At 51.2% G+C, this 16,576-nt stretch overlaps 1 protein-coding gene across 2 annotated transcripts in view; it reads right to left on the bottom strand.

Annotated features, from left to right (window-relative positions):
- SLC4A2 (solute carrier family 4 member 2) overlaps positions 1-13,112 on the bottom strand; it is a 58,269-nt gene extending 45,157 nt beyond the window's left edge. Inside the window, exon 1 of one of the 2 annotated variants that reach the window (XM_080975388.1) lies at positions 12,970-13,112. The gene's annotated coding sequence lies outside the window, so the exon portion shown is untranslated. The remainder of the gene's footprint in view (positions 1-12,969) is intronic. The other variant, XM_080975387.1, reaches the window with a different exon arrangement.
- Between the last annotated feature and the right edge of the window lie 3,464 nt (positions 13,113-16,576).

Raw genomic sequence — 16,576 nt, 5'->3', positions numbered from 1 at the left:
CAGGAAATGAGAATGCCAGCACCAAAAATGAGCTGGTAAACAAGCGAGGGACCACAAGGAGCCTCAGGTGAGATGGCCAGGCACCTCACCTGCCACAATCTGACCTGACAGGAGCTCCTGGACCGTCTCCAAGGGCAGCCCCACAGAGAGAGCACAGAGGTAGTCTAACCTTGGCGTGACAAAGGCAAGGGTGTCTGCGTCCAGGTCTGAGTTTAGGAAGGATTTTAAGTCCTCCCTGGCAGGGGAAATCAAGCAGGTATCGGACGGATGATCGCCAAAGAAGTAGTTCCGTGGGGTAGGAGAGCTGGAAGAAACTTCACAGCCGGCAACCAATTTGCCCCTTGGTTTTCAGAGAATAGATGGGGAGGCGAGTCTAAAAAGCCCAGGGCACAAGATTTCATGGCCCTCTAGCGGCTCTGGTGGCCGCTAACATACCGTATTTTTCACTCTGTAAGACACACTTTTTTCCTCCTAAAAAGTAAGGGGAAATGTCTGTGCGTCTTATGGAGCGAATGTGTGGTCCCTGGAGCCAAATTGCCCAGCGGCAAAAAGCAGATCGTGCTATTTTTTTTAGAAAGAGGGAAGGGGGTGTTGAAACAAAGCGGCTGAGCAGCTGGTTGGCAAGCGATTGGGAGGGAGATAAGGGACTCTAGAGATAAAGGAGGCTGCCTGGGAGGGGGGAGGGAAAGGCACATGGATCCTCAGGATTTTTGCATTGGGTCACCCCAAATTCACCATCAGATCACATAGCATGTCCATGGCTACGGTTTGCACCAAAAAAACCACGCACTCACTGTTTCGTGGGGCCGCAATGGCGCAAAAATGTGGTTACAAAGCACGGATCAACATGGATCCTCAGGATTTTTGCACTGGGTCACCCCAAATTCACCATCAGATCACATAGCATGGCTGTGGCCACAGCATGAACCACAAAAATCATACATCCACCGTTTCATTCAGAATATTTTTTTTCTTGTTTTCCTCCTCTAAAAATTAGGTGCGCCTTATGGAGTGAAAAATACAGCATTTAGTGTTAACTCTGGAAGTGTGGACTCAATTCTGACCAAATTAAGCCCCCTAGAGCAAACTATACATCATTATGACTCCCTCCCCAAATGCCACAGAATCAAGGAATTGTAGAGTTGGAAGGGACCCCGGGGTCATCTAGTGCAGCCCCCGCAAATCACTCGTTGAGGGTTCAAGACCCCTTGGCTCCCCTCCCCGGGATTGTGGCCTCTGTCTCCTGCTGGCAGCTTCTAGGAGCCACAGGTAAGAACTGAGCACAGGGAAGCCAAGGTGGGCGAACAACCCCAAAGGAGCAGGACGTGCCCCCACCACATGTGCTTGTTGAATGGTCACTGTAAAATGTGAAGGTTCATTATTGTTTCACAAGTTGTGTATGTCTTTAAGGGCAAATAACGAGACCCAGTCTTGCAGCTGTGAAATATGGCAGGTGCTGCTGAATTGTGTTAATCAAGCTGTGTCAGCAATTGGGTCCAGTATATAAAGAGCAGCACCTAGCTCTCCCATTACCCTGGGGGGGGGGGGGTTGGTGGTTGGGTCTGGTCTGGTCTGGTCTGGTCTGGTCTGGTCTGGTCTGGTCTGGTCTGGTTTGGTTTGGTTTGTTCTTATCTTTAGTGTAAAAGGAGTTTTTTTTGTTTGTTATTAAAACCTTGTTAAAACGTTATTTTGAGTTCCTGGTTATGCCTGGTCTCCCCAGCAAGCCCTCTGCAGCGCTACTATACTGCAAATAGCCAACAGCGCTGCCCCTCCCCTGACACCCCTAACATCTGGCCACACAGAAATGCAGCAAAGTGCTGCACCCCAAAAACGTCCCACCCTATGGAAAAAAGAAAGGGGGCACAGACCCACAAGCCCATTCCAGGAGGTGATGGCACCCGGTCCAGCCTGGCCCCAGAGAGCCCCATCTGCAAGGGCTGCCCCTTTCCCTGGCTAGGGGTCCCCAGGGCCCCCTTCAAGGAGCCAGGAGGTGCCTTTCTCCCCATTGTCCCACTTCTTATCTTGGCCGGATAAGGCCAGTGTTGTCCTGGATCTCTGGAGTCAGTCAGCACTGGCTCCCTTAATCTCTCCTAATGTTTAACTGAATTCTGCCCTCTCCTAATCAGGACCCACAACTCCCATTTTTTTGCCTGGTCCTTGGAGGTCAGAAGATGAAAAGGTGTCTCCAAGGACATGTGGAAGGACCCCTCTGAATCAGGCATTGCGAGAGCTCAGCCACGGAACCAGATTTCAAAACACCGGAGCAAACAAAGCCCGAGAAATAAATGGGCGAGGCTTCGGAGCATGCACAGAGTGCAGCTCTCTCCCCACTCCTCCAGGCATTGGCTTGCAGAAGTCATTCTGTTTCCCCACAATCTCCTTGTCTTCCTTTAGCACATTTTTGACCCCCTGGTCACCCAAGGGTTAACCGCTTCCTAGCCTAGATGGTCTCCTGCAACAAATGTATTTAAACCACTTCTGGCCACTTCTGGCCGTTGGTCTCAATGATTTTACCAATGTGCTCTTCAAAGCCTTTTTATTTTTTAGCATCCTTTACTATCTACTTTAACTTTCTTCTTTGGCCAAAGTTTGTGCTCCTTTTCGTTCTCTTCATTCAGACAGAACTTGCATTTTTCAAAAGAAGCCTTCGGTTCTCCAATGACTTCTCCAACTCCTGATCATTTTGGAGAGATTTAATCCTCCATTCTTTGCCTTTCTACTTCCTTGCCATATTATCAATGATGATGATGATAAAAGTTTGCATGCTGCCCTTCACCCTACGATCCCAGAGCGGTTCACAACAGAAAAATGCAAAATGAGGACAAAATACATTATTATGCATGTCGAAGGATGCACTTTGGAACATTTCCACTTCCACACTCCAGCAAATTCCCAGAATGCTGCTCCTACAGACCTGCATTAGGGCTGGGCAATGTCTGGTTTTCCACATCGTGATACACCATGAGCCATACATCGCGCTATACCAATATATGTATCGCAATGTCTGAAATAAGGGTGGAGTTAGGGAGAGGCAGTGGCAGGCGCCACGGTTTCCCTCCCACTGTAATTTCGGCATAGGGCGTACATACAACATGATTTCTGTTGTATTTTTGTTTGTTAGCAAAGTAATTTCGTTGTCCCCGAACGGGGCAATGACAATAAAGATATTATTATTATTATTATTATTATTATTATTATTATTATTATTTGCAATATATTGCCAGGTCAAAAATTATGAAACCAAAATCACAATATGGACTTGAATGCGGTTTTCGATGATATATTGAGATATTGCCCAGTCCTAACTTGCATAAAAGAAGCCAAAAGAGCTTCAACCATATCACTGCCTCACTACCAGGCCTTTACTAAGATTGCCAACGTGGTGCCCTCCGTAGGGGGTTGAACTAAAACTCCCATCGCTGTCCAATAGCCTCATTGTGACGAAGTTTCCTCTTTGGAAGTCAAATGGAACCGTGTTGAATTTTCTGGGCAATTGGCCAGTTAAATGCATATTTAACTTAATAGCACGGTGGCTGCTGCTCCCAAGTGGTTGGGCAACTGTGCCATCTCGTGCCAGGTTTTGGGTGCCACTCAAGGTTCAGTCTAGGGGTGCCCTCCTGGTCAATTCCACCACCCACAACGAATCTGCCCCTTTGGGGAATTCTAGCTTGCTGGACTCAGTGCTGTGTCTGACGTCCAGAGCGAAACCACCTCCGATATGCCGCTCTCTGTCCTTCCTAGAGTTCGCAGCCAGAGATAACCGCCAGGTTTCTGTGATATTCACTGCACCAAAGCTGTCCTCTAAGACTAAGTGCTCCACTTTGCCCCTCTTGAGTCAGAGGCTTCCAGCGGTGGCACAGAAACACTTGCAGCCAATCTCTCCCAAGCGCCTTTGGGGCAAGATGGAAGAACTGCTAGGCTGCGCACAGGTGGCTGGTGGCAAAATGTTTTGCACCTGGCAAGGGTGGTTTGCAGAACGTTCAGCTCAGGATTCCGCCGAGAGGGGAGGAGGACTTTCCGTGGGGCGGAAGTGTACACGGGGAGTCTTTCCTTCCAGATTTCGGAGGGATATCTACCTCGACGGTCTTGCCAGACTTTCAATCTGAGGACAGGACGTCCTGCACCAGGCGAGGGGTTGGACCAGATAATTATTCGGCAAGATTAATTATATATTGTATTTTTAATTAACGTCGTTATGCTTGCAAACCGCTCCGGGAATATTTATTGATGGGTGGCTAGATAAATTTGATTAGCGGCAATAAATAACCCTGTTCCTGATCTGGAGGCTGGATCCGGCCCATTGAGCGCCGGCATTCCTCCCCTCCACCGGTGCCAGAATTAGACCTGAAAAAACCCTGGGAGCCACTAGGAGGTTTTCCAAGTGGGGGCCTGTTGTTTGGGGAGGGGGGTCGCAGCTGCGGAAGGAAAGGCTAAACCTCCCCAAGCGATGCGATACCCCCAGTGCCCAAAATGTCCCTGTGCCGCCATTAGGTTCATAGAATCACAGAACGGAAGAGTTGGAAGGGATCCAAAAGGTCACGTGGTCCAAGCCCAGGCAGGGCAGCTATGGCAGCGCAAAGGCACAGGGGTGTCAAGAATGAACGGGTGAGGGAGAGACACAACATGGGTCTGAATGCCTGCTCTTTGCAACTATTTGTATGCCTGCGTGTGGATGCATGTCTTTTTTTGGGGGGTCTCTGCCCACTAGTGGCTCCGGCCACACCCCTTACATTTGGCCCCATAACCTTGGCCAGGGGTCAGACAGTGGGCCGGTCCACTGTCCCTCAGACCTTGTGGGGGGCTGGACTATATTTTGGGAGAAATATAGGGCCAGATTGAGAAGGCGATTGGGCCGGATCTGGCCCACGGACCTTAGTTTGCCTCCCCATATCTTTACCCATAGGAACTATTAAAAGAAAACCTTTACAGAAAATTAAAGCTTAGATCAGGGATCAGCAAACTTTTTCAGCAGGGGGCTGGTCCACTGTCCCTCAGACCTTGTGGAGGAGTGAACTATATTTTGAAAAATAACAATGAATGAATTCCTTTGCCCCACAAATAACCCAGAGATGGATTTTAAAGAAAAGGACACATTCTACTCATGTAAAAACACGCTGATTCCTGGACCATCCGTGGGCCGGATTGAGAAGGCGATTGGGCCGCATCCGGCCCCCGGGCCTTAGGTTGGCCATCAGGGAATGAGGCCTCAGGCTGACAAAAGCCCCCCCCCCTTTTCAGCTCTGAATCAAGAAGAGGCGGAAACTCTGAACCAAACAAAGATGCGTCATGTCAGGAAATGAGTGATATGCAAAACTTGTGGGCTGGAAAGAGGATGAGACAAATTCATGGAGAAGGAGGGGGGCTCTCCATGGCGCTCCTGAACCCCCCTTTCTGGAAACCCCAGGAGGGCAGAGAGCTCTTGTGCTCAGATCCCGCTTGCTGGTTGGCGACTTGGAGAAAAGGCTGCTGGCCCAGATGGGCCTCCTCTGGCCTCATCCAGCACCAGCCAAGCTCTTCTGGTGCGCTTGTTACTCTCTGGGGAAACCCCACAACCCTCGGCCACGAGTGGGATGCCAGAGGCAGGTCTTCAAACTTGCCTTCCAGCTCAAGTTGGAAGGGCCCACAGAAGTGATGGAAGCAGGCCTACCTCTGCCCATGTGCAGAGTGCCTTTTGCTTCACAGGGGCCTCTGGGATTCGCATCATCATTAGGGGAAGGATGTGCCAGACTTGGCCCAACTCTTTGCTCCAAGGACTGGCAATGGGCCCTCTGCCTCCCAATTTGCCTAACCCTCTTTGAAACCCAACCAGGTTGGTGGTCATGACTGCCTCCTGTGGCAGGGAGTTCCACAGTTCAACTCAGCACCACGTGAAGGTCTTTCTTGTCCCTCTCCCGAATCTTCCAACCTTCAACCTAATGCAGTGTCAGAAACTCAGCTATATAAGCTCAGCACCAAAGGGCATTTTGAACCTTGGTTGCAGTCGCCACAACGGGATGTCTATTCTCTAGGGGGCTGGACTGGATAATCCTTGGGGTCCCTTCTATGATTCCATTGTCCTATGCTCTCAGCTACGTTGCCTGACTGCCGCTTGCTCCTCCAACAGTCTCCTTGTCCCAGGTGGCAAGACGGAAAAACACACCCAGTGGGAATGGAAATGGCATTAGCTGTGGACTAAGGCAGAGGTTTTTAAACTGCGGTCACCAACCTGATGCCCAGAAATCTCCAGGAATTTGCACCTGGACCAGCGCCAGCAGCAAAACGCGCCAGGCAGATGTCTAACACTGCATGGGATGCCCATAAATTCTAGTGTTACGAGAGAGGAAGAAAAGCTTTATAAACTTCTATCCCATTGCCTCCTTTTCTCTCAACTAAAAAGTTTGTTGCAGGCCTTCCTCACAGGGGCGTCGCTCCATCCCCTGGACCATTTTGCTCTGAACCCTTCCCAGTTCTACGGATCGGGACCAGCACCTGACAGCGCCGTCCTCCATTCAGGACCAGCCACTGACTCTCCTCTTCTGCGGAAAACCAGCTGACCGGCACATCTTTGCAGGCCTGGGCTGGCTGGCTTCCCTCTCACAAAGGCCGCCGGCCCTTCCCTTCCCTCCCACAAACCACCCCACCTCCGGCCCCACAAGCTGGACTTCAAAACCAGACCGGTGTGGCAGATGCAACCCAGCCAGCCGCACAACCCATCATTAGGGGCCGGCAAGAGACTCCAGCGGTCGGACCGAGAAGAACGCAGGACAGGCGAGGGAGAAGCGGAGACGGAGGACCAGGGCCCAGCTAGCTCAGAACTGTCAACACTGACGGGCAGCAGCAGCGCTTTGGGTTTGGTCTTTCTTAGCTCTCCCTGAAGATGCTGGCAGGGACGGAACAGGGGTCCTTCTCCACCCAGAGCTTTTTGATACAATTTATAGGCCGTTGTTTCTACGGAAAATGCTACCGTTTCTAAGCAAAGTTGCAAAAGAGTTATAATCCGTTTAAATTAACTAGACATCTGAAAAGCGTCCACTGAGTGCCTGGTTCAACGGGGAGGGGGGGACTGCTGGGTCTCAGCTGGGGGGCAGAGCCACAGAATTGGGCCAACAGGACCGAGAGCCCATCCTGCAGGAGCTCCACCGAAGATGCTCTGCCCAGGGTTCGAAATCCGCCTGGCACATTTTGCACCTGGCTATTGGCCACTTGCGACCAAGTGAAGATGCCCGTGAGCCAGGATGGGGCCCAACATCTCAACCACCTGGGGATCCTTGGATCGGGACTGTTTTTCACACACTAAGAATGAACTTCTGTAACGAAAATGCTTTTTCTAGGCAGCCTGAGGCAGGAATAGTGAACAATGTTATAATGAATTGCTGGCGCTTGTCTTCACTCCCCCCTCACCCTGCTCACACATGTGAAGAATCTGCCTACATTATGAGTGGTCACCATTAAGAAAAATAAGTAATATATATATATATATAATTTTCTTCTTTAAGTTTTCAAAATTCTTAACCCATCTCAAGGTTGTCCTCTGAACTAGCCAGAGGTTTCACTGAGAATCAATCACAGTCAGTCCATCATTTGAAAAATAAGACTTCAGAGCTGTCCGGCCCCCAAATGGCAACTGGACATTTAGTTTTGGTGCCTGCAGCCTCGGTTTAAGGAGCCCTTTGGCCCCTAGCTTATACCCCTGAGTTTCTAACCCTGGCTAGACCATTGAACTACAGCCTGCTCTCCCCTCCCCGCTTCCGCTAACACTGAGGCCAAGCCAGGGACGGAATCTCAGCTCCCCCCTCTCTGTGCCTGCTCCTGGTCCAGGGGGCACCCCCAGGATTCCCACAGGGAGGGGGCAACTGGAGGGGCGGGACGCCAGCTGTACAACCTCCTGGTCAAGATGCTCTGCCCAGCAGCCCCTCCCAAGGCAGTGGAAGAGAGGAGCAGCCCTTGCAAGGACCCCCCCCCCATGTCTTCTTCCAGAATGCTGCTATTTTGTTGCTGCTTTATTCATTTTCAGGGCAATCATTTCTACCCTGCTTCAATAACCAAAGAAACAGAAGCAGCCTCCCTGTTGCTTTAAGAACATATTATTATTGTTATTGTTATTATTAGTACCCTGCCCATCTGGCTGGGTCTCCCCAGCCACTCTGGGCAGCTTCCAGACACTGAGGTCCAGCACGAGGGCCTTCTGGCGGTTCCCTCCCTGCGAGAAGCAAAGCTACAGGGAACCAGGCAGAGGGCCTTCTCGGTGGTGGTGCCCGCCCTGTGGAATGCCCTCCCACCGGATGTCAAAGAGAAGAACAACTACCAGACTTTTAGAAGACATCTAAAGGCAGCCCTGTTCGGGGAAGTTTTTAATGTGTGACATTTTAATGTATTTTTAATCTTTGTTGGAAGCCGCCCAGAGTGGCTGGGGAAACCCAGCCAGATGGGCGGGGTATAAATAATAAATTATTATTATTATTATTATTATTATTATTATTATTTATTATTATTTAGCTGTGGAGCGGACTCTCTCAAAAGACGCTCTCTCCTTCCTTGGAGGTTTTTAAGCAGGGATTCTTTGGCTGCGGCTCCAGAATTGAAGGAGTTGAACTAGATGGCCCTTGGGGGTCCCCTTCCAATGCTTACAAATGGGACGGTTCCATAAGCGGCTGCCCGGCCCCCTCCTGCGATGGCAGGCCCGCAGCAGGCCCTTCCCCCTGAGCGTGAGAAAGCAGAGATGAGGATCTCGCAAAGGAAGCCCCGAAAACACCGCAAGGTTCTCATCGGCTGCTTCCCAGGTGGGTGGGGCAGCACCTGCAATTACGCAGCCCTGGACCTGTTCACCCGGGCCCCCTCCCCACCCCGGGGAGTGCAAGGAGCCGAGAACAAAACCCACTAATTACTCCGACACAATGAGCCTCAGGAACTCTGCTGACAGCCACTGCCGGCCTGTTTCACCGCAGAGAGAAATCTAGCTGCCAAGCCGGGACTCTTCCAGCCAGGACAAGCCCCTCTGGCCTCTTGGCTGCTGGCCACCCGGGCTCTGCTCTGCCTCCACAAATGCACTGGTACCTCTACTTATGAACTTAATTCTTTCTGGAGGTCCATTCTTAACATGAAACTGTTCTTAATAAGAGGCATCTTTTTGCTAATGGGGCCTCTTGCTGCCGCTGTGCCGCCGGCACACGATTTCCGTTCTCATCCTGGGGCAAAGTTTTCAACTCGAGGTAACACTTCCAGGTTAGCAGAGTTTGTAACCTGAGGCGTTTGTAACCCGAGGCATTCGTAACTCAAGGTACCACTGTTCCCCTGAATATGGGCTGCTGGAAACCCCAGGAGGGGAGAGTTGCTCTTGTGCTCAGATCCTGGCTTGCCGATTTCCCAGAGAGGCCTTGTGAGAACAGGAGAGCTGGACCCAGACAACTCAGCTGGGCACCAAACGGCTCCTTAAACCAATGCTGCTGTCGCCAAAACAGAAGGTCTAGTTCTGGTTGCCATTTGGGGGCCCTAAAGTCCTCTTTGGGGTGCCACGTCCTTCATACTGCCAGCCTGCATCTGTCTCTTCTTTCTCCTAATAGGATGTCAACTGCCCTGGGGGCCTTTTTGGCCAAAGAGCCCAAACACGGCAAATAGGCAAATGAAGGAAGGTGCCTTGGCGTTAAAGAGGACACGGGGGCAAGTTGATAGAGGAGGAGAAGGCTGTCCATGGTTGCTAGCAGTGTTGGAAACTCAGATGTATAAGCTAGGGGCCAAAGGGCTCCTTAAACTGAGGCAGCAGTCGCCAAAATGGAACGTCTAGTTGCCATTTTGGGGCCGGACAGCTCTGAAGTATTATTTTTCAAATTTTGGACTGACTGTGATTGATTCTCAGGGAAACATCTGGCTAGTTCAGAGGACAACCTTGAGATGGGTTAAGAATTTTGAAAACTTAAAGAAGGAATGTCCCTTCATCCAGGGACAGTCTACCGATACAGTGGTTACAGAAGCTTCAGACTCCACTAACCCAGAAGTAAGAACTTTGCTTCAGGATGAGAACAGAAATTGTGCTCCGGCGGCGCGGTGGCAGCGGGACGCCCCATTAGCTAAAGTGGTGCTTCAGGTTAAGAACGGACCTCCGGAACGAATTAAGTACTTAACCCGAGGTACCACTGTATAGCAACCAGTTCCAACCTCTTTTTCTTAATGGTTACACAGACCATTCATATCACACGAATATTCTTCACAATTGTGAAATGGGGGAAGCAGAGGCAAGTGACAACTACCAGTTATAATTGTTTGCTGCTCCTGCTCAGGCTTCACAGAAAAAGCATTTTGGTTCCAGAATTCATTCCGATGGTGTAGATGAAATATAACAGAGAGAATTCTACGGGAATGTCAGCCCAGGAAACATTTCTGCATTGCAGAACCTTCCAACTCTATGATTCTATGGTTCTGCGACCAAGGATACACGAGGGTCCAAATCTGCCCACTCAGCCAGGAAGGATGACCTTGGGGGCCGGTCACTCAGTCTCAGCCCAACACGGGGTAGTTGTGGGAATTAAACGAGGAGGGAGAGGAGAAGCACGTATGCCACCTTGGGCTCCGTGGAGAAAGGGGGGAGACATAAATGCAGCAGGAAAACACACACGCCTGAAGGGCCTGCCTTCTCAAGAAACAAACAACGGAGCCTGCAAACCAGGCGGCCTGATGTGGCAGACCCCAAGGCTCTCCCACCTGAGGAGGGGCAAAGATCTGCCTCGCTGCTGGGCTTGGAGAGGGGTTTGGCACCAACTGGATTTCCCAGCCAGCCTCTGCTTGGTTCTGTCCTGTGTCTGGTTCTGGTTTGGTGCCCTTTCTGCTCTTCCTCGCCTCTCTCTCTCTCTCTCTCTCTCTCTCTCTCTCTCTCTCGGCTTCAACTGGGGTTTTGGCTGCTGCCCCTTCTGAGTGTGGGAAAAGCAGGTAATGAACTCAGGAGGTGCCGGAAAGGGCAGAATTGAGTGGAAACGGAAGGGCAGCTTCGTTTCTGAAACAATGGACGGGGCTCTGCCAATGGCATCTGCCAAGAGGCCGCCACTCTGCACATGCTTAGAGGCACCCACAAAAATGAAGAATTGTAGCCCAACCCCCTGCAATGCAGGAATCGCAGCTGAAGAATCCCCAACAGACCATAGCTGTCAACGTTTTCCTTTTTTAAAGGGAAATTCCCTTATTCTGAATAGGATTCCTCGCAAGAAAAGGGAAAAGTTGACAGCTATGCAACAGACGCCCATCCGAACTCTGCTCGAAACCTCCTGTGAATCACAGAATTGTAAGGGACCCCCAGGCACCATCTAGTCCAACCCCTGCAATGCAGTCCCCAGTGGAGTGAGGAGAAGAGAATGGCAGGCCCAAAGGCAGCAGCAGAGTGGGGTGTCCACACAAGCCAGGATGCGGCCATGGAAGGAGCTCTGGGTCAGAGGAGGACGGGCCAAGGGGCTGCCCACAGGCGGAAACCAGGAGGGATGATGGTGATGGGAACTGCAGGCCAGGAACACTCAGAAGTGCCATGTTGCCAACCCAGAGTCTGGCCTGACCAAAGGCACAGCCACCTTCCTTGCTCTTGGTTTCATGTCCACAAATGAAAGGAAAAGCAGAGAGCAGTTGGGTCTTCCGGACTGGTGTCATGGGACGTGGCGGCCACCTCAAATGCAAGAGCAGCTGGATCAGGCCAGTCGCCCACCTAGTTTAGCCTCCTGTTCTCACAGGGGCCAACGAGATGCCCTTATTGGGAAACCACGAGCAGAATCCGAGTACCAGAGCAACTCTCCCGCAGCTGGGATTCAGAGGCACTCAGCCACCCCACCATCAATTGTCCTAACCCTCTTTGAGAGCCATCCAAGCTGGTGGTCATCACTGTGGGAGGGAGTTCCACAGGTCAGTTATCTGCTGTGTGAAGACAGACTTTCTTTCGTCCTTCCCGAACCTTCCACTATCAGGAGCAAAAGGTGAGCGCTGCCCGTGAGCTGAGGTTCTGGCGCTGCACAGCGCCCAGACAGACCCAGGGCAGGGATCCAGGAACTCCGCCCTCTCGCCCCCAAGAGGGGTGCCGCCTGAACAGGCTGGCACAGCCTGCAAGGCAGTGCTGGCCCTCCAGGGAGGCGGGAGGGAGTGCCAGGAATGAGCCACCCCTGGAGAATTCCTCCCTGGTGAGGATGCGGGCTGCAGGCTGGATCTTTCCTTCCTGGGAATGCAGTGCCCCCCCACCTCCAAGGTTATGCAACGGCGAGCAGCACCTTCCTAGCGGGCGCCCAGCCCTGCCCAGAAAGCGAGGGAAGGTGTTGGCATCACCCGCGCCCACAGCAAGGTGTGTCCCTGGCGGCTCCATCCCATCCAGAAACATCTGCATCCCTCCTGCTCAGGGAAATGGCTCCTGCCAAATCCCCCCCTGCGCGCCCGGCCTCCAGGCTTCCGGGTGCCCCCGCAGCGCCTGCCCCAGATGCCCTCTGCCCGCGGTGCCCCGGGGCCTGGATTCAGATCCTGCCCCACGGCGGGTGGCTCGCCTGGCCTTTGGGGTGGACCCCGGGCAGACCTCGGCATGGCTGGCTGAGCAAGAGAAAGGGAGACAGGTTGCCACGGCAGAGCGCAATGCGCGAAGCTGGAGCCGGCGCTCTCCAAAAGCGCAGGCCGCGCGCTGCAGGCGCCCCGGGAGCGAGTCCCGCCTGCGGGGAATCTCCCAGCGGCAAAGGCACCTGGCGGAGGGCAAGTCCTGGATGGGGGGCTGGACGGGGGCTCCCCCGGGAGGGCGCTCCCTCGCTTCTCCGCCAAGCGCCTGCCTCTGAGCACACGCAGAGCGCGCCTGCCCCGGGAGGCCCGTCCGCCCCCTCCTCCTCCTGGGCCAGAGGATGGGAGGCAGCCCCCCCACCCCAGTCCGCCCCCGGCTCGTCTCCCGGCCCCGGGAGGCTCCAGCTCCGGCCCGCCGGTGCCTCGCGCGCGCTCCTTCTCCTCCCGCGCCGCCGCCGCCTCGCGCGCGCGCGCGCCCCCGTCACTCACCCGCTCCAAGAGCCCCGGCAGCAGCAGCAGCAGCCTCAGGCGCGCGCCCGCCAGCCCGGCCCCTCCAGGTCCGAGGAAGCAACCTCGGCTCGCCAAGCACGGGGAGCGCATGCGCAGCTGGACCCTGCGCGCTCCCGACTCCGCCACGTGCACGGCAGGAAAGCCCCCGCCCCCTGAGAGGAGAACGGGGGCCCCGCCCAGGCGGACAGAGGGAGGGGCAGAGACCCCCAGGGTCGGAGGAAGGCAAAGGCGCGCACGGGATGCCTGCTTTGCGCGCAAGAACCGCCAGAGCGCGCGGATCCAACGGGGAGCTCCGCGCGCCCCGCAGCCGGCGCTGGGACTGGAGGAAGCCTGGCTGCTAGCCGGCGACAGCCTCCGCCTCCGCCCTGAATTTGTGCAATCCTCTTTCCGCAGGATCCCAGAATTGTAGAGTTGGGAGGGATCTAGTCCAGCCCCCGCAATGCAGCCGTCCATAGTCTGACCAGGCGCGGGGGGAAGAAGAACTTCCTTTGACCTGCCCTCCATCTTCCTGGGATGCTCACAAGTTTCAGCGCGACGAGGAACTTTCTTCCATGCCAGGTGGAACTGGGTATCAACTTCCATCCCGTCCCAGCTCCGAGGCAGCAGGCGAGGCTTTCACCGCCTTCCCTTGACGCGCGGGGGAGATCCCGGCAAGGAGGGGCCGGTGCCTTCCCAGACGAGGCACCCAGAGTTTGCAAGGTGCCTCGTTGTGAAATGTGTTTCCCCTTGACCTTAAACCCACAAGAGGCTGAGTCACCAGTGGAATAAAGGTTGGCTTATTCTCCGAAGCTGCAGATCCCACGGGACAGGCGCACCTCGAAGGAAGGAGCGAGAGAAGGAGAAGGGAGTGTGGCACTAAAAAGAAAGAGGGAAAGGGAAGGTTTCCTCTGTCCTGAAGCAGAGCAGTTACAAATGAATAACATATGAAGGAGAGAAAATAATAGTAATATAAACAATCACAACAGGTACAGAGCCGTCCCTCCAAAGGAAAATATAACAGAAGCAACCCCAGTTGTGGTTCATTGAATGCACAATAGCCAGCTGAAAGTATCATTCATAGACTTGTAGAATAAGGTTACCAGATGTCCCCGTTTCCCAGGGACAGTCCCAGGATTTACAAATCAGTCCCCATACAAAATCCATTGAAGTTGAAAAGTGTCCCTGGCTTCATTGAAAAAAATCTGGTAACTTTTTACTTGGCTTGATGGGAAAGGAGATTAAGACAAAAATCAAAGACTGTTTATGTACGCCACAGGTGCTGCAAGGACTTTGTTGGCCCCAAACTGGAAATTAAAGGAAGTTCCTACGATTGCGGAATGCCAGACAAAAGTGCGGAATGCCAGACGAAAGTGACTATGTGGAATTAGCCAAACTGACGGGAAGAATTCGGGATCAGGACAATCAGAGATTCCAAGAAAATTGGAGTAAATTTATTGTATATTTAAAAGATAGCTGTACAAATTTAAGGACACTAGCAGGACTGAAGTAACTCCTACAATGTAGATGAAAAAAGTGAAAAGATAAAATACGTGAATGGATGTGATATGGGATACCAGCTGAAGAGAGGGAGGGAAGTCACAAGCTTGGCAGAGCTAAAATGGTTTTGTGTTGATTAAAGTATTGTAAGAAAGAATATGTAAAGAAAACAATAAAAATTTATTGGGGCGGGGTGGAAAGAAAAAAATCTGGTAACCTTATCGTAGAATCCTAGAATTGCAGAGCTTTAATAATAATAAATAATAATAAAATTTTATTTATACCCCGCCCTCCCCAGCCAAGACCGGGCTCAGGGCGGCTAACAACCAATAATAAAAACAAGTTGATTAAAATACAATTTAAAAGATTACGATACAACACTAAAACATTAGGATGCAGCCTCTTCACCGGAGGCGAAAGGAAAAAGAAAGAGGGAGGGAATCAAATTGGCTCCAAGCCAAAGGCCAGGCGGAACAACTCTGTCTTCCAGGCCCTGCGGAAAGAAATCAGATCCTGCAGGGCCCTGGTCTCATGAGGCAGAGCGTTCCACCAGGCCGGAGCCAGAGTTGAAAAGGCCCTGGCTCTGATTGAAGCCAATCTAACTTCCTTAGGGCCCGGAACATCTAGTCCAACCCCCTGGGATGCAGGAATCATAGCTCCAGATGCTCTGACCTTCATTTATAAACCTCCAAGGAAGGAGAGTCCACAGCCTCCCGAGGGAGACCGTTCCGCAATATTGCCATGTGGACGGAAGCCATGCTCAGTAGACGTGCATATTCCACAAAAGGAATTTGGTTCCCTGAAAGTTTGTGCTTTCCTTTCCAGCAGGGGGCTCTCAGTGCCGGGCTCTTAGCTTGCGCATAAGCAGAGTCCTACATTTGCGACAGCCGAGCCTCAAAGAGATTTACATTAATTTTTTTTTTTAAAGCAATTTATTAAATTTTACAATAAAAATAAACATGATAAACAATGTAACATTGATCTTAACATATTTTCACATTTTCTTTGGACTTCCTCACATCTCCCGCTCCCATTTTCATCGTTGAAACATTTTGTCAGCAATTTATCATCTTATTTAAATTCTTATATCCCTTCTATATTTCATAATCATATAATTCTCAAAAGGAGCTAAATTTCACAGTCTTACTTATTTTCTTAAAAACTTCTAAATTTAGTGGTGCTCAGTTATTTTGATCTAGCATCTTATTTAGCATTCACTCAAGTTACAATACTTTTGTAAATAGTTCTTAAATTTCTTCCAGTCCTCCTCAATCCTCTCTTCTCCCAGGTCACGGATTCTGCCGGTCATTTCAGCCAGTTCCATGTAGTCTATCAGTTGTATCTGCCATTCTTCCAGTGTGGGTAGATCTTGAGTTTTCCAATGTTTTGCAAGAAGTATCCTTGCTGCTGTTGTTGCGTACATAAAAAATGTCTGGTCCTTCTTTGCCACCCCTTGGCCGACAATACCCAAAAGGAAAGCCTCTGGTTTCTTAGTGAAGGTATATTTAAATACCTTTTTCAGTTCATTATAAATCATTTCCCAGAACGCCTTCACTTTAGGGCAAGTCCACCAGAGGTGGAAGAACGTTCCCTCACACTCTTTGCATTTCCAACACTTATTATCAGACAGGTGGTAAATTTTAGCAAGTTTGACTGGGGTCATATACCATCTATAAATCATTTTCATTACATTTTCTTTCAGGGCGTTACATGCAGTAAATTTCAATCCATTACTCCACAACCTCTCCCAGTCCTCAAACATGATATTATGCCCAATGTCCTGTGCCCACCTTATCATAGCCGATTTAACCGTTTCGTCTTGTGTATTCCATTTCAACAGCAAGTTATACATCCTTGAAAGTACCTTAATCTTTGGTTCTAACAATTCTGTTTCTAGTTTCGATTTCTCCACCTGGAACCCTAGTTTCTTATCATTTTTAAAAACTTCTTTAATCTGAGCGTAATGTAACCAATCTCGCACTTTGTCTTTCATTTTCTCCAGACTCTGCAATTTCCAATTGTCTCCATCCTTTTCTAGTATTTCCCAATATTTTGGCCATTTAGCCTCCATATTGGGTCTTTTTCGGGCCTTGGCTTCCAAAGGTGAAAG

Source organism: Podarcis pityusensis (assembly GCF_964106645.2).
Source record: "Podarcis pityusensis genome assembly, chromosome: 12".
In the NCBI taxonomy this organism is placed as follows: Eukaryota; Metazoa; Chordata; class Lepidosauria; order Squamata; family Lacertidae; genus Podarcis; species Podarcis pityusensis.
This window is presented reverse-complemented; position numbering and strand designations above follow the sequence as displayed.